General features: G+C 37.1%; 1 pseudogene across 1 annotated transcript in view; it reads right to left on the reverse strand.

Annotated features, from left to right (window-relative positions):
• LOC149840284 (ribonuclease TUDOR 1-like) overlaps positions 1–20,612 on the reverse strand; it is a 60,727-nt pseudogene extending 40,115 nt beyond the window's left edge. The window contains exons 1-8 of the transcript XR_016431390.1: positions 20,555–20,612; positions 20,324–20,487; positions 19,897–19,971; positions 19,653–19,766; positions 19,457–19,561; positions 19,122–19,328; positions 18,819–19,034; positions 18,625–18,732 (exon numbers count right to left, since the gene is read on the reverse strand). The product of XR_016431390.1 is annotated as a ribonuclease TUDOR 1-like (transcript). The remainder of the gene's footprint in view (positions 1–18,624; positions 18,733–18,818; positions 19,035–19,121; positions 19,329–19,456; positions 19,562–19,652; positions 19,767–19,896; positions 19,972–20,323; positions 20,488–20,554) is intronic.
• Between the last annotated feature and the right edge of the window lie 465 nt (positions 20,613–21,077).

Below are 21,077 nucleotides of genomic sequence, written 5' to 3' on the forward strand. Positions count from 1 at the left end.
GGAGGTAGAGTCGGCCCTTCTCGTTGGAGTGTTTCGCACTTCCACACAAGAAAAGATGTTTCCCACCTCTGCTGCACCTGCAAAACATAGCCACAAAATGATTAACCAATAAGAGAGATTAAGAACTGAAAAGGTTTGAAAGAGAGTCAAGAACGAAAGCTTGGATCTCAAGCTTTGATTTATGGCTTCAATGGAGATGGAAGGAGGTGAGGGTTGAGAAGGGGGCTGGAGTTAGAATCGTGCCCCTAGGGCACGAAATCCAAAGCAAAGACAAACTGGAATGGGCGTCCCTTTCTCCCTTTTCACGATTTTGGCTATTTCAGGCATTTTACAAAAACAGGTTTAAAAAGAAAATATTTATTGGGCGCCTCTTTCTGCAGGGGGTTTTTGGAAAATATTTTATGAAAACTTAATTGGGTTAGAGCTGGGTTGATTCAATGTATCTTGACCCAAATCCAGGATCCAAATGGGCGTCTGGATCCAGATCTCTCAAATCGGCTCCGATATTTGACCCGCTACACTGTAAATGCCATAATTCCTTCAAATTAACTCTGATTTCGATGAAATTCAAACCAGAGCTCCCTAACATCAATATGCATCTAAATGTATGCCTTAACCCTATAGATGATGCATTTATGCAATGAAAACATGTTAAAAAAATGTGATATTTATGCATCATCAATTATCATTTATTATGAAGAGAGAAAATCCTTGATGAAAAAGGGTCTGGTTGGTTGAAGCATAAAGACTTCAAAAGGCTCTTGAATTTTGGTTTTAATTTTTGAGGAAGATGGATCATCATTTCCAAGTTAACAGTATGTTTTTCAACGCTGTGAATTAATTGTTTGGAAGCAGGAATAGCATGGGATGCCAACAAAGCTGGTCAGATGTTGTGGACACAAGGGCCCCTTTTATAAAACAAGAGCAGCAGCAGCAAGCAACTATCCAGAATTTTTTTTTTAAAATTCTGCAGCCCATTTCGTAGGGCAAATTTTTTTTTTTTTAAATCCAAACAAAAATGGACTGAAATGACCCTGGGTGCGGTCAACGCAACCAGGATCGGGTTGACCGCACCCGCGTCGAGTTGCGTCGACGCGGGTGCGGCACCCTACTAGCCGAATCCCTGTGACATAGGTCAGCAGGGGCCTTGGCCCCTGCCTCCCATTTTTCGATAGGTCGGCAGAGGCAACGCCCCCTGCCGCCAGTACATATTCAGTCGACCGGGCTTTTTGCCCCTGCCCTTCTTTTTCAGCAAACCGGCAGGGGGGATGCCCCTGCCACTTGTATTTTTCGGCAGATTCCATCAGGCAGGGGCAGAGCCACTGCCTCCCTCTTCATTGATGTCAGGCAGGGGCTTTTCCCCTGCGTGTTTGCTTTTTCGGCCGGCAGGGGCGAAGCCCCTGCCTCCACCTCCTTGCTTCCTCTGTTTTTCAACCATCGGAGAAGGTGATGCACCCCTTCCTTGTTGACGGTTAGAAACAGAAAGGGGCGCAGCCCCCTTACCTTCTCTTTTTCCTTTTCTGGCAGCCAAGCGAGCAGGGGCTGCACTCCTTGCCCCCCTTTCTTTCTTTTCCTTAGGCCAACCGCTAGCAAGGGTCGATGCTTCTTTCTATGTTAGAATATTCATGCTTTGCTTTTTCGCAGTTTGCACAGTGGATCCCGCTTGCGCCCTGCGATCAGAGCCCTTCGTTACATACGCACGAAGGCAAGCACAAACCCCGAAACCCTCAAGGTAGGGAAAAGTCGCGCAATGGACTTCAGATGAACTGAACTAAGCTAAAACATTTAAAAATGGAAATTAAAGCAATTAAATATATATATATATTATAGAAGTATATTTTTTAACTCAAGGATGCGGTTTCCCGATCCTTGTCCTTTACTTCCTGTCATATCTTTACTTTGTAGTCGCGCATTACGCCTAGGCTTTGCTCACGCATTTTTGCTTTCAGTCTTTCCTCTGTCGCCGCGCATTGCGCCTAGTCTTTGTTTACACACTCCTGCTTTCAGTCTTTCCTTTGCCGCCGCGCAATGCGCCTAGGCTTTGCTTACGCATTCCTGCTTTCGGTCTTTCCATTGTCGTCGCGCATTACGCTTAGGCTTTGCTTACGCATTCCTGCTTTCGATCTTTCCTTTGTCGTCGCGCTTTGAGCACAGGCTTTGCGTTTGCACTCTTGCTTTCAGTCTTTACTTTGTCGTCGCACTTTGCGCTCAGGCTCCTGCTTTTGCAAATGTGTCGTTACTGCCATGCCATTGCACATAACGCTCATGATTTCGCTCATCGCATGCACCATTAGATGCATCCTCGTGGAGTATGCATAGGCATTTACCACTCTCCCTCTTACGATAAGAGATGAGTCGGGGGCTTAAACGATACATCCTCAAATAAGGAAAGGGATCCCTAGCAAGGATCCCGGCTTTTCGAGTGAGCAGTCCTGCAAAATAGACTTGAGGATTTTTGGGAGTTACGCTAAAACATCAAAGACAATCCAAATCTACGTATTTAAAAAGGGGGTGCTTGTCTATTTCAGTTCGTGCATCCGACACATCTCGGGTAACCTCGAATTGGGGCTCGAACGAACTTCTTAGCAGGGGTTTGTTAAAATGTAAAACTATATATATATATATATATATATATTTTTTTTCATTTCTTTCTTTTTTGTAATTTTTTCCTTTATTTTTATTTTTTGTCTTTATGTCATCTAGTTCAGTTTGAACTAGAATGACTGTCGCTAGTCAAGTCCTGTCCAGACTTGACTAGCAATAGAGTTGTTGGACTGACACAATCCAACAGCTCTATTAAGTCCTCTTTCAGCTGTGTATATAAAGGGGTGCAGCCCCTCTTGTATTTTAATTCCAATGCTTCTTAAGCAATTGGTTTTTCATATCAATAAAGAATACATTTTTATTTTAATAGAAATGTTGGACTGACACAGTCCAACAGCTCTATTAAGTCCTCTTTCAGCTGTGTATATAAAGGGGTGCAGCCCCTCTTGTATTTTAATTACAATGCTTCTTAAGCAATTGGTTTTTCATATCAATAAAGAATACATTTTTATTTTTATTTTGTTTCCAGTTATACCCTTTTTAAGGGTTATGCTTTAGTGTCATTCTTGACACTTGCCCTTGTGAATCTAAGCTCGTGTTTCGAAGATCCCCATTTTATTTAATGGATATCAGAGCCGCGGAAGTACTAAATCTCGAGGAAAAGCTGCCTCGGTTTCGTTGCCCGTTTGCAAAAGTGTTCGCCACTTGAAGAGAAGTGTTTTATCACTTCATTGGGGAAGATTTTGTTGTATTGTTTTTTCTTCTTTCTTTTTCATTTTCTTTCTTGTTTCTCTTCTATCTCTATTCTTTCTCTCCTTGTAATCGATGGATGGCAATGATAAAGGCACCATCATGCCTATGAAACTAAGCGATACGAACTATGTAACATGGGCTTCAACCATGAAGCACCATATATAGGGAAAAAGCCTATGGGGGATTGTGGATGGTTCCGATTCGGAACCTAAGCTATCTCTTACTAAAAAGGAGGGAGATAAAGATGTTCCTCTATCAGAAGAAGAGAAAATCAAGGCTATTGCCTCATACAAGAAGAAATGGAAAGAATGGAGAATATCTCATGCGAAGATAATGTCATGGCTTATCAATAGCGTTGAAATTAAAAAATGCTCAAGTCTTGCCAAATTTGATCATACCGATAAGGCATGGGAATACCTTAAGAATATGTATTCCCTTAAAAATATTGCACACGTGTGCAACCTCCAAAAAAAAGTTCGAATAATGACACATGGAAACAAAACTATTCGTGAATATTACAATGGGTGGTCCGAACTTTGGGAAGAACTTTCCCTTTTAGAACCAAAGTGGCATTGTGTCGAAGACATAGAGCTTCGTCAGAAACAACTCGATGCTGAACATTTTTACCAGTTTATCACTAGATTAAGGCCGAAATTTGAAACCACTAAATCGACCCTACTTCACCGGGAAAAATTCCTTCTATTGTTGAAACTATTGAAGAGTTAACAATGGAAGAAAATCGTCTCCGAAAAGGTTCTTCAAAAATTGAAGATGATTTCGTTTTAGCCGTGTCTAGACCAGAGAATCGTGTTCGATCATATAGGCCTCCTCACTTTAACCGACAAAATGGTGACTATGATAAGAAGAAAGTTATTTGTCATCACTGTCATGAACCGGGACACTACAGGCCATAATGTCCCAAACTTAAGGAGCTGAGAGAAAAAAGAACTGCAATTGCTTGATCAGAGCCTAAAAATCAGGATGCACCAGTTTCCCTGACCGAAGTAATGAAGATTCTTCAGCCTCTCATCAAAGGTGTCTCTTCCTCATCTAAAGCTTCAATCAGCACAGCAGCCTCATATTTTCTGATCCAGGTAAAATTTCTTGGCTTCTTGACTCTAGTGCATCTTTTCATATGACCCCAAATAATCAAAGTTTATCCAAATGTGTTAAAAATAAAACAAGTGGGTCAAAGGTCTTTACTGTTGATGGGACTTCTCTTGAAATAGAAGGAATAGGAAATTTTGAAAAAATTTATAAAACAAAGAAATTTTCTATTCCAGAAATTAGACATGTTCCCAAATTAAATTTAAATCTTTTATCTGTATCTCAAATTTCTGATTGTGGGTGTAATATTTCATTTTCTTCTCATGGTTGTTGGGTACAGGATCGCCAGTCAGGCAAGCTGATTGGGGAAGGCCATAGAGAAGAAGGACTCTATTACATGGATTTTTTGGAAATGCGTAAGAAAGTTTTTTGTTATAATATTCAAAAAATAGAGTTGGAACTGTGGCATAAGAGACTTGGTCACCCACATATAGCCAAAATCCAAAATTTTCCAAATCTAGGAAAATTTTGTAACTCTGAATCATTTGATTGTAAAGATTGTATTATCGGCAAAATGAAAAGATTATCATTTCATAACAGAACCTTTTTCTCTTCAAGACCACTTGAATTAATACACTCGGATGTTTGGGGTCCTGCACCAGTAATTTCTAAAGAAGGATTTGTTTACTATGTTATTTTTGTCAATGATTTCTCCCGACATACGTGGATTTACTTTCTCAAACATAAGTATGAAGTATTTTCATACTTTCAAACTTTTCATAATATGGTTAAAAACAAGTTTCAAAATAATATTATTATTTTTCGCACAGATTCAGGAAGAGAGTTTTTATCCACAGATTTTCAAAATTATCTTAAATTGCATGGCATCATACATCAAAGATCGTGTCCTTATACACCTCAACAAAATGGATTGGCAGAACGAAAACGTCGCCATATTATAGAAACCACTAGGACTTTATTAATAGCAAATCAAGTCCCGAAAGACTTTTGGGCAGAAGCTGCCTTAACTGCCACCTATCTCATTAATAGGATGTCATCTTCTTCGTTACAAAATATCACTCTCATTGAAAAACTTATGAACATTTCTCCATACTACTCTAGACTAAGAATATTTAGGTGCAAATGTTTCATATTTACTGACAAAAATGATAAACTTTCTCCTCATGCGATTCCCTGTGCCTTTTTAGGATATGCTGAAAAACAGAAAGGTTATAGATGTTTTGACTTCAAAAATAATAGACTATATGTGTCTAGAAATGTTTCCTTTCTTGAAAAGGAGAGCTTCTTTGATTTTAGAAAATTAAAAGACGTCACTGAGTACTCCTTTTTGCTAGATCTAATATCAACGTCTGATGAATATGACATTGACTGTAACTTTGATGATGATCGAAGAATTATTGATCTTAATATTGAAAATGAAAAAGTTCATAGAGATACTAGTATTCAATATTTCAGGCGACAAGAGTCTAATCCTCCATGTGCACTTGAAAAATATTCTAACATTCCAACTAGACAATCATCCCGAGTCTCGAGGCCTCCAAGAAAGTTTGTATCATACGAGTATTTTTCACCCACATATAGGGGAGTTATTGCATTAATTCACTCATATGAAAAACCATCCACATATTTTCAAGCAAAAAATGATATCAAATGGATAGAAGCCATGAAAGCTGAATTAGATGCACTTGAAAAGGCTTCTACATGGAATATTCAAGATCTTCCTCCAGGGAAGAAAACTATAGGATGTCGATGGGTTTATAAAATTAAAACCAAGAGTGATGGTACTCTTGAAAGATATAAAGTCCGTTTAGTAGCCAAAGGTTATGCCCAAGAATATGAGATTGATTATAAAGAAACCTTTGCTCCGGTGGCTCGTATAACAACTGTCTGAACCTTAATTGCCTTAGCTTCTATCAAAAAATTGTCTATTTTTTAAATGGATGTCAAAAATGCTTTTTTAAATGAAAAATTAGTTGAAGAAGTATATATGGAACTCCCTCCTGGTCTAAGTATTCCTAAGGGTAAAGTCCTTCGCTTAGAAAAAACTCTTTATGGACTTAAACAAGCACCAAAAGCTTGGTATGATAGGTTTAGTCATGTTATTATTGATATTAGTTTTCAATTCTGTTTAACTGACAGTGCTTTGTTTATTAAGAATTTTGATGCAGGGATCATTGTGCTTCTTCTCTACGTGGATGATATGATCATCACCGGAAGCGATAAACAGGGAGTTGAAACAATCAAAACACTTCTTAAATCTCATTTTGAAATGACTGATTTGGGCTTGTTGAGATATTTTTTAGGCATTGAAGTTGCTTATTCTCCTAGATGATATTTATTATCTCAGACTAAATTTGCTTTTGATATTGTTTTCAGGTCTGGTATTACTGATGATAAGAAAGTTGACACTCCAGAAGTTGTTAATGTTAAAATGAAGATTGAGGATGGAGAACTTCTTGCAAACCCTACTCCTTACAGACAGCTTGTCGGGGCACTTTCCTATCTATCCATTACCAGACCAGATATAGCATATGTTGTTCACACAGCAAGTCAATTTCAACATGCTCCTACTTCAGTTCACATGGGAGCAGTCATGCGTATTATCAGATACATCAAGTCCTCTCTTTCACGAGGACTTCTTATCTTCCTCATCTTCTCTTAATTTAATTGCATATACTGATGCTGATTGGGGAGGTGATCCCAATAACAGACACTCAACCACTGGCTTTTATTTTTTTTTAGGAGAATCATTGATCTCGTGGAGTTGTAAAAAGCAGCAAAAGGTATCTCTCTCATCCACCGAAGCTGAGTATAGAGTCATGGCAAGCATGACCATGGAAGTAGTTTGACTCTAACGACTGTTTGCTGACATGGGAGCTGAAGCAACAAAGGCTTCACAAATGTGTTGTGACAACAAAAGTGCGATCTACATTGTCAATAACAGAACATTCCCCAAACGCACCAAACACATCGAAATGGATTGTCACTACATCAGAGAGGAATATCTACACGGGATAATTGATCTGCCATATGTCACTTCAGAATATCAGTTAGCAGACTTCGTTACAAAGCCTCTCGTTGCTCCCCGATTTCACTTTCTCTTAGACAAACTTCTGTTCATTGTACCGTAAGTTTGAGGGGGAGTGTTAAAATGTAAAATTGTATATATAGATATATATATATATATATATATATATATTTTTTTTTTTTTCATTTCTTTCTTTTCTGTAATTTTTTCCTTTATTTTTATTTTGTCTTTATGTCATCTAGTTCAGTTTGAACTAGAATGACTGTTGCTAGTCAAGTCATGTCCAGACTTGACTAGCAATAGAGTTGTTGGACTGACACAGCCCAACAGCTGTTGGACTGTGTCCAACAACTCCATTGAGTCCTCTTTCAGTTGTGTATATAAAGGGGTGCAGCCCCCCTTGTATTTTAATTCCAATGCTTCTTAAGCAATTGGTTTTTCATATCAATAAAGAATACATTTTTATTTTTATTTTGTTTACAGTTATACCCTTTTTAAGGGTTATGCTTTAGTGTCATTCTTGACACTTGCCCTTGTGAATCTAAGCTCGTATTTCGAAGATCCCCATTTCATTTCAGGTTTCTGTTAAGAGACCCGTATCCCGTTCATCAAGGTCGGTAATAAGCCTTGCTTACGTTTTCAATTCTTGATACATCTATTTGAGCAAGGTTACGCACTCTTGCACTCAATGTGCATCTTCGCACTTTAAGGATTTCTTGCATCCTGCTGTCGCACTGCATTGTGCACAGTCGCATTTTTCCCTCCTGACTAGCACTTGCACTTGCTTAAGTATAGTCTAGAGTGTAACCTATTTTGCTTGTTTGTTTAAAAACGACGAGTAACACTTATGTATTTTTGTTTCAAAAAAGAATTCCTAAAGTGAATATGTGTTTCCAAATTCATGGCCTTGTTAAGCAGGTTTTGAAAGTCGTTGCAAGATTGCAACCCAATCTCCTGAATCAGAGTATTTGGGAGATATGCTTTATAACTTCGGTTTCGTGTATCCGATATAACTTGGATGACCCCGATGAGGGGCACGAACTTGTTTTGGGATGGTTCTTTTGAAAAACCCTTATCCTTGTTTATCGAGACCAGTATCGCGAGGTATGTGCAGCATACGGATACTGTGATAAACGAATTAGAGATCCATGGCGATCTCGCCTCGTTCGAGTTGCAAAGTGTTGTACTCACGGTTTGAAAGATAAATCATGTTCAAAATAAGATATGTTGTTCAACATACTCTAATTATGCTCATATTCAAAAGACGCGGGTTTGTGCGTGAGTGCTAAACTTCTTAATAAAAGGATCGCTATTCGTGAGTTCAATATTTCCAAATATACAGTTTTGCAAAGTAAAGTTTGAGAGCCTCTTTTGAGAAATAGCAGTGTTGTGAAAAGCGTTGAGGCGTAGCGAGGCGCTCCACCAAAATCTGAGGCGAGGCGTAAGCCTCGAGGCGCAAAGCGTAAGCCTCAAAAAAAAATTTAACTTAAAAAAATTATAAAAATTATCTAAAATTATAAATAAATAAGAAATGCTTTATTGATGAAGCAACAACCAACAAAAAATAAAAAATCTCAAATAAATACGGAAAAAATATGAGATTAACATGTAAAAGTAACATTAATGCAACAACTGGATCTATGTAAGTATCTAAGAAATAAAATATGAGCATTTATTCAATAAAAAATTAACACTAACAACAAAATGCATATTAAAAAACGTATCTCTCTATATGAGCATTCATCAAATGAAAATAGTTCATCACTCGATAGTCAATGCTATATGCCCTATGGATAACAGATAGATAAGTAGTCTACATCCAGAAATGTTGTCTAAGAACATTTCTCTTTTAACAGTATGCATAGTATGAGTAATACAGAAAAAATAATAGCTCACATTGCCCAATTGTATTTGCTAACCTGCTCTTTACTGAATATCCAAGTGGCATGCATTGCCTCATTTTATCCGGATCCATGCCACCACCATCATCTGCACAGAAAGGAATATCAGGAAACTATTGTAAAATGAGAATATTAAACAGTTTAGTCACGCTATAATTGAAATGGTGCAAGTCAGTGGCATAAAGCCAGCCCCCTGCACATCTTTAAGCTTCTTTATTGAGTAAAAGCTACACACTACACAAAATTTGATGCATTTTCTGCTCCTACAAGTCACATCCATTATAAGTAACCAAATATATGAGATCAAAAGAATGTATCAACAAAAATAACATAGTTGCACTTAAAAACAAACAGCCAAAAAATAAGAGTGTCTATAATCAAAGCATAACAAAGCAATGTCAACCACAGCCAAGTATTCAGATTGCATCTAACGCCCATCTGCTCTTCTAGATAGACAGCAGCAGCATACAAAAAAATCATCAATACAGAACTGTAAGAGGACATGCACAAAAATGACAAAAAAAAATGATTCCCTAGAAACTTGATTGCATATAAGGTAACAGTCAGAAACAACTTTAATCCTTGATACTTGCCGTACGGAGAGATTGAAGAGAGGGAGGCAGACATGAAGAAAAAAGAATGAAGGGGGTTGGGGTTACCTGGGGTCTGGCAAGGGCTGCCGGCGTCGCGGCTTCTTCCGGCGAAAAGGAGGAGGCCGAGAAGGGAGAGACTTATAACTGCAATGCAGAACATGACAAATAAGTGCATCAATCAACAAGGAAAAGTAGCACTTCAAAAGAAAAGTAAAAACCCGAAAACTAACATTGGTAGGCCCATGAAATTCAATACTGAAGACTTAACAGTATTTACCAATAAAGCTTGCCAGTCCTGGGAATAAGAACTAACAACTGTACAGAAAAAAAGGTGTTTACAGTGACTTTCAGGATCAGAAAACAAATAGTTATCCTTCATACATGTGCTTTGCTGCAGCAGAGAAAATGAAAAGAACTAAACAGTAAAAGAAAAGAAAAAATGAGGAAAAAAAATACAGTGAGGGAAACACCAACATTTCCTCTGTTTTCTCCTGCTTCAAGCTCAAGCCATCTCCAGGCACCCCAAAATTGCTTTACTCTGTTAGAAGAAAGAAACCAGACACCAAAATCCGAGCTCCCCAGGTCTGGACCGATTCATATTCAGTAGATTTGTGCACCAGAAACACTGTAAAAACTCAAGCAGATGGATCATGAATTAGAAACACGGCATTGTCAGTCGCAGCATCGACTCTCAGCAGCCTCCAACATGATGGTTGCGGCAGCCCTGTCTTTGTTCCAATGGCACCGCTTGTGCCCACCGAGCTCCTGTCCAGATGACAAGGACTTGTGACAGATCTTACACTGATGGGCCGGCAGCTCGTCGGTGTTGAATTCCGGCGAGGGGAGCTCATAGAGAGGTTCAACGACCTCCTTCTCCGCAGCTTCTGCATTGAGCAGCTCTTCTTTGGTCTTCCTGTGGCTGGCTCTGTGGCCCTCAAGAGCTTGGTGGGAAGAGAACACCGACGAGCCCTGATCTTCTTCTTCCTCTTCTTCTTTGAAGGCTTGGAATCCGACCCATTTTCTTCCTGGAGCTCTGCTGTTCGGCTTCGCCTCGCCGGAAAATCCATGGCATCCTTGAGCATCATCAGGTCATAAGCGGCATCGAAAATGGGATCGTGGGCTCCACCGTGGGAGACACAGAGACGAGTGAGGGACTGTGAGAGAGAGGCGAGTGAGGCACTACGAGAGACGAGTGAGGGACTGCATGCGAGAGAGACGAGAGAGAAATGGCAAGAGACGAGAGAGAGACTGTGAAACAGAATAAGAAATTAGGGCAGGGTCGGGGCCCTAATTTAATAGCATTTATTTTTTGGTCAAATGGGGGCTTTAACCCCATTTGACCAATAAAAAGAGGCGCATACGCCTCACATTGAGGCGCATTTCGCCCTGAGGCGTACGCCTCAAGGCCTGTGAGGCGTACGCCTCAAGGCCTTTACGCTTTATACAAGCGCCTCAAGGCACAAAGGCCCTCGCCTTGAGGCGAGGCGCGCTTTTTGCGCCTTGAGGCGCGTTTTTAATAACACTGAGAAATAGTATCCAAGTCTCCCAAATCGACATATTTGGGAGTAGTGTTTTTGCTAACTCTCTTTATGTTTCCGATGCAACTCGAATAACCCCGATTAGGGGCATGGGTACGAGTTGGGCGGGGTTTCTGACGAGAAACTTGTATATTTAAACAATATCGCAAGACATACGCAGCATGCTGATATTGCGATAAATTAGATAAGAGATCTGTGGCGATCTCGTACCATGCAAAGTGCACAATGTTGTTCAAGTGGTTTAAAGGACTTGAGCATGTCAAGTCAAACTAAATATTTGTGACATGTTTATACTACGATGATTGGATGAGAGGTTCGTGTAACCTCGAAGCATACAAAGGGCACTTTGTAGAAATCAGTTACATAGTGATGTTTTGCCGTTACAGGCAAGATGCTCGTGTTGGTTTAAAGAACCAGAGATGTTAAATGTAAATTAAAATGATTTCATCGGTTTCTTTATGAGAAACTTGTACCCCTCTCATCATAGGGGTACTTTTTGACATGTACGACATGTTAGTACTACGATGATTGGATGAGACGATCATGCGTTCTCAAATCGTGCTGCTAGCATAATATTGAAATTACATAATGGTGGTGTTTTCACCCTCGTTGACCCCTCTCATCGTGGTTGTACTTTTGAACATGTACTTTGCGTACTGCGATGAGTAGGATAAGAGGTCTATATTTACCTCGAACGTACAATGGCACGTGTCTAAAATCACAATGGTGATGCTTTCACACTCACAATAAGTTGACCCCTCTCATTGTGGTTGTACTTTTAAACAAGTACGTTGTGTATTGCGATGAGTAGGATGAGAGGTCTATGTTTACCTCGAACGTGCAATGGCACGTGTTTGAAATCACAAAATGGTGTTAGATCGCCTTCACAGGCAAGATGCTCGAATGGTTGAAAGACCAGAGCATGTGCAATGAGTCGTTAGTTAAGCAACGCCTGATGCACCCATTTACTTTTTGTTTATGTCAAGGGAGAGGATGAATCGATACAAAAAACTCCAATGGACAGGTTGTTAACAACCACCCCACGGGCAAAAATTCGGCTTCTCCAGTCATCGGAGTTAGGGGAAAGGGGCTACAATAGTTAGCTCAACACTTCTGCAGAAGTTGGATGCATCCTTTAGAACAAGTGGTCTTTGGGGAATCCTCTCTCGGTCACTGACCGTCCCCTTATGAATGGACTCAGCTAGTTATTCGGGGTATTGAAAATACATGGCATAATAGACTCCCGAACTAGTCTTGGTTGTTTCTACGATTCGTGCCTTGCGTGTATTAACAGGCCAGCTAATATCGAAACAAAAGTTATACGGTTCACGTTACTTGTTGGTTGCGCATTGTGCGCTGATTAATTATTAATGCTAGTTGTAGCATTTCATGTGCGCTGATTTACTGTTAATGCTAGTTGTAGCATTTCGTGTGTGTTGATTAACTGTTAATGTTAGTTGTATCATTTATCTGTGGTGATTAAACCGCTAATGCTAGTTGTAGCTTTTCTCCTGCACTGATTAATTGTTAAATACTAGTTTTAGCAGTTCTCTTGTGTTGATTAATTGTTGATGCTAGTAGTAGTTTTTCATTTGTTTAAACTGCTAAGCATAATAGAATTAAATGTAAGAACTTAATTCTGTTCTACATTGTCTCACTTGTGCACCTATCAGTTTTTCGTGAAACTGACTCATTTTATGAGCATAGGTCATGATTAGGTTTGTACGGACTGCGATGGCACGATGGCGTGATGAAATCAATATGAGACTATTTCCCTGACGTTTCGCTCCTAAAGACAATTTAGTAATTTTGCATAAAGGCTTTTTAGAAAACTCCTTTGTACAAGTCTTAAATTATTATAAAATGCATTTCAAAATCTATTTGGTTTATTAAATGTACGGAGTTTCAAATCTGTTGCGAAAGAAAGTTTGTGTTGTAATGCACCCAAGATCCATTGACTTGTTATTTCAAACACTATTTTTCTGCTGATTTTTTATTTAAGAACTCCGATAAATGAAAGATTTCAAAGCTTTCGGACTTTTCATAAAAAGTTATTAGTCCTGGATTTTGGGGCGTTACAAAAATGCCCCCAAGTTAGGCTATAAATAGACCCCTTGGGGGTCTGTTTTCTATAAGTTGAAAAATTAAAAAATTGAGATAATCAAAAGAATTCTCTCTTTATCTTCTCTTCTCTTCTCTTTTCTTCTCTTCTCTTCTCTTCTCTTCTCTTCTACTCTCTCTCTCCTCCCTTCTTCCTTGGGATTGGTGCCAATTGAGGAGAAAAAGATCCCCTCTTCGGCCCAAAGGTAAGTCCCTTCTTCCCTCTTTTGATTTTTTTTTCTCTTTCTTTTCTTTTGCAAATTTCAATTTTTGTAAATTAGATCTTTTCTCAATTTCTTTCTAATTTCAAAAGATAGCAATGTAGAACTATCTTAGTTCCATGCTAATTTCCATTTTATGCTTTTGATCCATTCAATTTGCTATTTACTTTGTGCATTTTCATTCTAGCCATTTAAATTATAAGATTTGATCATAAATAGATCAAATCTCATATTCAATGGGCAAAATCGATTTCAATTTATGTCCCAATGCTTTCAATTTTATTTTTAGATGATTTAATTTTATTTTTGCATCGTTTTCATCATCATCCATGGTTTGAAATGATAGATCTCATATTTGATCCTTGGATCAATTCATTAATAAGGTTTTATTCCACTCAATCATGTTTAGATGTTATTTTCTATTCTGGTCCGTTTTTTATTTCATCAATTCGCATATAATTAAGCCTCATTTTGATTTGATTTTTTTTACTGCATTTTCATTCATGTGTTTTTTTTTTATCTCCACCAAAAATCAGATCATTCTGAGTTGGTTTGATCCCTAAAAAAATCGGGATTTGAACTCTGTCATTTGGCCTTGTTCGGATTTGACTCGAAATTGGACCAACTTGTTGGATTGATTTCTCCCTAACCAGAGATGATCTCTCCAATCTGTAAAAAAAGATATCTCCAACATTGAATCTAGTTTGTCCATGCCAATTTTTATCAATTTCTATGATGTTTTCATACCCGATTTTGGTTAAAAACCGCAACCCTGTTATATTGTATTATTTTTATGGTCTGGTTTTTAGCCCGTTTTGTCAGTCATATCTCTATTATGGGAGATCATTTTTAGATCTGTAAAAGGGTTTTTCTTCATCTGGATGTCTAGTTCATCTCTGTAAATTTTCATCAATTTCTATGGAGGATTTCTATTTCTTTTACATTTTAAGTTGAGACTCTATCTGTTTGCAATCTCAGGCATTGCTCAGGCCCAAGATCGACTTGTTGCATTCATATCTCCCCAATAGAAGATCATTTTCCAGATCTGTAAACAGGAGTTTCTTCCTTAAAATGTCTAGTTTATTCATGCCAATTTTCATAAACTTTTATTTCCTTTTCATCTGTCGTTCGAATAAAAAACCAGAACCTTGTCGATTTTCTTTCACAGGTTTTAAGCCAACTTGTTTGGATCGGATCTTCCCAATGGGAGATCATTTTCTAGATCTGTAAATTGGATTTTTCTCCTTTGCATGTCTAGTTTATCTATGTAAATTTTCAGCAATTTCTATAGATTTTTCATATTTGATTTTGATCAAAAATCAGAACTCTGTCATTTAGCCTCATTAATCATTACTTAAATTTTGTTTTAGATTAGCTTTCTATAATGAAAACTCATTTTCGAAATCTGTAAAAAGGGTTTTCTTCTATTTTGAGTCTAATTTATCCATATCAAATTTTATAAATTTCTATGGTCATTTGATCATTCATCCATTGTATTTTTCAAAACTAATTCTGTAAAAGGCATTGTTTTGTTAAAATGAAGTGAAATTGGTTATTTTAACACTTTTAAATTCAATTTTCAAACATAATTCGTGTATTTCATGAATTAAAAATATCTTTTATCAATTTAGAATGCATTAATTTCATTTTAAACAAAATTTTGAAGTTTATTTGCCTTTTATTTCAATCACGTTTCAATACATTTTCACAAAATTCTCAAAATTTCAAAGTTAAATTCCTTTTAAACTCAAGTTTTAAAATGAGTTTAGATGTTTTAAACCCCAATTTTGAAAATTTAAAACTTCAAAACATATTTCCAAAATACTTTTGCAAAATTCATGTATCATATGCATTTATTTCTAATTTTTTCCTTATTTTTTTAGGGCATAAAAGGCTAATTTGGCTATTTTCTTCAATTTTTCAATAATTGAAGAAAATCCATAAATGCCTACATTTATTTCTAATATGTTTGCTAATTTTGCAGGAATTTACATTTTATTTCCTTTTCAATTGTTGTAATTAATTCAAAGATTGTAATAATTTCATTAATAAAATTTTACTTTATGCTTAATTTAGAATGAATGAACATATTAGTTTAATTTTAATTTCATATTAACTTGTTGTATTTTTCTATTTTTTTTCTTAAATACACTATGAAAACATGAATGGCACGTGCACCATTTAATAAAGGATAAATAAAACTAAGTAAAGTTTGTATTTACGGCCATAGTCGAAATACAAATAATACTTAAAATTATTATTCTTTATTAAATAAAAATTTTACCTACACTCTTAGGTCAATTTCAAAAATCATCATTTCTTTTCAAAAATTAATTTCTCTTTTTTTATTAGAATCTAAATAAAGATTAATTTAAAATATATTTGTGGCCATAGTCATGAATATATAAAAATTAATCTTATTTTAATTCTATAAAGGCATAAAATCTCTTTTCTTTATTAAAATTTTAATAAAGATTAATTTAAAGTATATTTGTGGCCATAGTCATGAATATATGGAAATTAATCTTGTTTTAATTCAATAAAAGTATCAAATTCTTTTCTTTAAAATTCAAATAATTTTTCAAAAAGTAACATATTCATCATTTAAGATAGAATTGCATCATTTTTTCAAATCATTCAAGTTATTTTCAAATTTCCAAGTGATTTTCGAAATAATTTTCAAAAACCATTTTCATTTCAAAATTCAAAGTCATTTTCGATTTCCATTTCAAAGTTATTTTCCAATTTCATTTTTCGATTTCATTCAATTTTAAATCTTATTTCAAATTTTTTTTCAATTTCCAAATTTCGATTTTTATATCAATTCTTATTTTCTATTTTCAAATTCTAATTTTAATTTCACATTTCATTTCGATTCCAAGTTTTCAATCTTAAATTTTCCCTTTTAAATTCCATTCAAAATTCAATTGTAATTTCAAATTTCAATTTTAATTCCAAACCAAAATTCAAATTTCATTTGAATTTCCAATTCTAAATTCCAGTTTCATTTTAAAATTTCAATTTCAATTTCAATTTCAATTTCAATTTCAATTTCAATTTCAATTTCAATTTCAATTTCAATTTCAATTTCAATTTCAATTTCAATTTCAATTTCAATTTCAATTTCAATTTCAATTCTAAATTCTGATTTTCAATTTCCAATTTAAATTCCAAATTGAATTTCAAAAATCGATTTTTAGGTTCAATTCTGATTTCAAAAATCAATTCCAATTTCAAATCAATTCAAAATTTTAATTTCAAACTCTGATTTTCATTTTAAAAGTCAATTTCAAATTCCATTTCAGAATCAAACTTAATTTTCGAACTCCAATTTCGATTTCAGCTTCAATTTCAAAGTTCAAACTCGAACTTTTTCAATTCAAACTCAAATTCATTTCAGTTCCAAGTTCAAAATTCAAATTCAATTTCAAATTCAACTTTCCACTTCATTCACAATTTCAAAAACTTTCAATTTCGATTTCAAAATCAATTTCAAGTTGTAATTTCAGAATAATTCTTAGTGATTTTAGATCAATTTTCTTTTTTATTTCGAGTCATTTCCAAATAACTTTTCCAAATATAATCTTCAAATCCATTTCAAAAACACTTGAAAAATCCAAATTTCTGAAGTATTTCTAAAAGCATACATACTTTCAAGTTCAAAAATCATAGCACAAGCATGATTCTATGTGCATTTCTAGGACTTAGAATAATTTCTTAGACAAATTTAGGCAAAGTAAAGGCATAAATTCGATCCTTGGTTTAATTACCCCTGGTAAAGACGCGATGAACGGTTGAACCTCATACGGACAAGCGAGCCTCGTCGCCCCATTTTTCCCGTATTTTCTAAAAACGGAGGCGAGTAATTTTTCAAAATCTTTTCAAAAGGTCAAGTGGACCTTGCGAAAGTTTTCCCTTTCTAAAAAGAAAGGAAAATTTTTGCAATGATCACAACCCCTCGCACCCAAGTTTTTTTAAAGTGCCGCATCACCGCATGTGCACCCATACCCGCATTCGCACCTATGTGACATAGTTTACCAAAGAAAGAAGAAATATTTCGTTGTTTATGTACATAGAGTCATAGTAACATTTTGGTTTTGAGGAGATTCCTTTAAGGCATGTCTTGGGAGATATTACAAATTTATCTTTTTTTAAGAATATCTCAATAAACTAGAAAAAGGTTAGAAGAGGATTCAGTGTAAGAATACAAATAATTCAAGATCTTCCTCTTTATCAAAATTTTGTGAAAGCTTGTTAAGGACTCCAGGAGAATAACCTGACAGATAGCCTAGGTTCGACATGTGAATTCCACATTTATTTTATGTGAATGAAATTAATGAATCATTGAAAATGTTGCTAAACATTTAATCTCTTGATGACATTGGTTACAAGAATGTAAAGAATCCAATGACCACAAACACACCTAGGACATATGTCACAGGGATTCGGCCAACAGGGTGTCGCACCCGCGTCGCCGCGACGTAACTTGGGTGCAGGTGCGGGTGCGGCACCCTGTGCGGTCAAGCCAACCCTGGGTACGGCCAATGCACCCAAGATCATAAATGTCCAAATCTGGACTCGAAAAAAAAATACTGTTAAAAATTAGTGTTACAGCTGTTAACTGTTAAAAATTAGTGTTACTGCTGTTAACTGTTAAAAATTATATATATATATATACCCTCCTGCACCCAAGTTTTTTTAAAGTGCCACATCGCCGCACCCGCACCCGCACCCACACCCGCACCTATGTGACACAGTCTAGGACACAATAAATATGGAAAACTTTCAGGAGAACATCAGATCCTAAGACCAAATTGCTGGCATTCTAAGATTTTCATTACAACTACCTTCATGCATATCAAAAATAAAGAAACTCACATTTTCTACAAGCTCCAGGCCCAGATCCTTTGCTGAATCTCCATCTGGGCAATAAACTGAACCAATCAAATTACTGAATTTGTCTACCCCCTCCAGCACAATCCGTACCTGCCATATAACCAAGAATTAGAATAATTAGTATCAGATGAATGAAATCTATGGGGAATGACTTTTTTGGAAAGAAAGAAACCCACATCTCTGCTCAAGACACGTATCTCGGTGAAATGCTTTGCTTCCCTTCCAAACGGGTCTGGTTGTACTTCCCCAGCTGCTGTTGTAGATGCAGCAAGCTTCTGCGCAGATGTTAGCGGCGGTCGAGTTTCTGTAGAAACATCTCCATTTATCTCCGTGGAAGTAACCTCAGCTTCTGCTGATGCTTCAACTGAGGATCGTCTCCCCATTGAAGGAGCCTAATGTAAAATGGTGAAATTTCTCAATGACACACTCAAAAGCACAACCTAGAGCCTAATCAACGAGATGAACAAATGAAATCTTACCTGGATACCAGCGACAAAGACTTGGACAAACTGAAACCCAGGGAGCAAGTAGACCCTCAGGGTACTTCCATCACGGACCTGCTCAACAATTCCCTGCATAGGTCTACCTTTGTTGGCAGCCAAGAGACCCATTGCATCCAAGTTACTAGGATCTCCGATTGCAGAAGGAGGCAAATTCCTGATTGATGCCTCTGAAGCACCAGGTTCCTGCACGATTGAGCAAGAGTAAACAACCTACACAAATCCAACATTTACCTTTTCCACAAGAGTGCCCAAGAAAAAATTTATTTTGGCTTCTTATCAGATAATAACGCAGCTAAAGTATGCGTACTAGCCTTGCTCCAACGGCCTAGGCCTTGCTGCTTTGCCTGCTCCTCAAGACTCAAAAGCTCACTAAGGAAGGGACTCGCTTCTCCTTTCTGCTGACCCTGATCCCTTACCTGCAGCCACCGAGTGTGATAAAAAGAATGATAATCCACAAGTCCATGTCACTTCCCAACTACAATGCAGGTGAACGGGATCATATCTAACCTTTGCCCAGCCTTCTGAAACCACGACGAAGGCAATATTCTTATCACCAATAAAAACAGAACCAAATTCCCGGCCAATGGATGGCACAGTGTAATCAACTTTGAAGGTAACTTCCTACTCAAAAAAGAAAGAAAACCAATATGACACCATCATCAAAACTATGCATAACCCTGTTAACAGAATTATGCTCGACCGGATATAGATAGAACTAAAGGTACGCAGTAAAAAAACGCAAAAAGAGCACCTTTCCAATGCAGAACTTCCTCAAATATTCTCTACTATCCCACGCAAACGGTTCATCAACGCCACCTCTCCGAGCCTATGCATGAAGCAGCATTCGATACATAAATTCATAAAGACAAATCTTATATGGTATCGATCAAAAGCATGGCAGATCTAGGATTCTCAAAATAGCATCAACAAAGTCTAATCATACGGAGCTTGTTCTCTTTCATTCCTTTACAAATTAAGCTACGACATCAAGATGGGAACCAGAAATCAACTAAATTTATCCACAAAACGAGAACGTCAACGCAGAGTTCATGCACAAGATAAAGATTTGGGATTGCGGGACGACGATTTGTAATACGAATTGAAACACATCAAACCAAATCTTCCAAATAATCAACAGAAACACGACGAAAACTATCGTCCATATCGTCCAGACATACCAATCTCGGAGAGATGAGCGACGAGAGCGTGATAGTCTTCTCCGGGGGGGTCTCCGCCCTTGTGCTCCCCATGATAACCAGGCAATCGCCCGAAGGGACGGCCTTCACCCTCCCTCTCAACCATCCCGTGCCCCCCGCAGTCGCCATGCCGGAACTCCGGTGATCTGCGCAACAAAACAACCGTTTTTCAGAAACGAAAACACGAATCCATCGATCGCCCAAGAAACAAACCTCAAAACCACCAAAAAAATCTCCAACTCTCGAAAGAAACGAGTGAAAAATAAAAAAGAGCACCCAAAAAGACTCGACTTTTTATGCCTAGAAGCTCAATCCGATAGGTAAAACAAACTGGATCGAGGACTCTGCATTTCCAAAAAGATCAAGTTCTTCAAGGATCAGTACAAAAGCAAATCAAAAAAGGATTTTCATAAGTCCCTCTCATAAGTTCCATGCGACAGAAAAAGAGAGTACCTCAATCTCGTCCAAAAAGAACTCGAGACCGAAGAAAAATAGATCGAAATCGAAAGAAGGAAACGCCGATCTGTTCTTCAAATCTCTCAGAAACAAGGAAGACGACGATGACGAGAGAGAGATAGAGAGAGAAATGATGGGCTTCCGAAGAAAGCCTGGTGCCGGCTCGCAGATTTGCTTCAGAGAGGAGAGAGGAAAAAAAAAAAGAAAACTTTTATATACCACCAAACTTTTTATCAAAAATCAATATACCCCCATCAACGCTCTCACTTTTTAATCGATT

Source organism: Nuphar pumila, chromosome 4 (genome assembly GCF_984573655.1).
Source record: "Nuphar pumila chromosome 4, dmNupPumi1.hap1.1, whole genome shotgun sequence".
In the NCBI taxonomy this organism is placed as follows: Eukaryota; Viridiplantae; Streptophyta; class Magnoliopsida; order Nymphaeales; family Nymphaeaceae; genus Nuphar; species Nuphar pumila.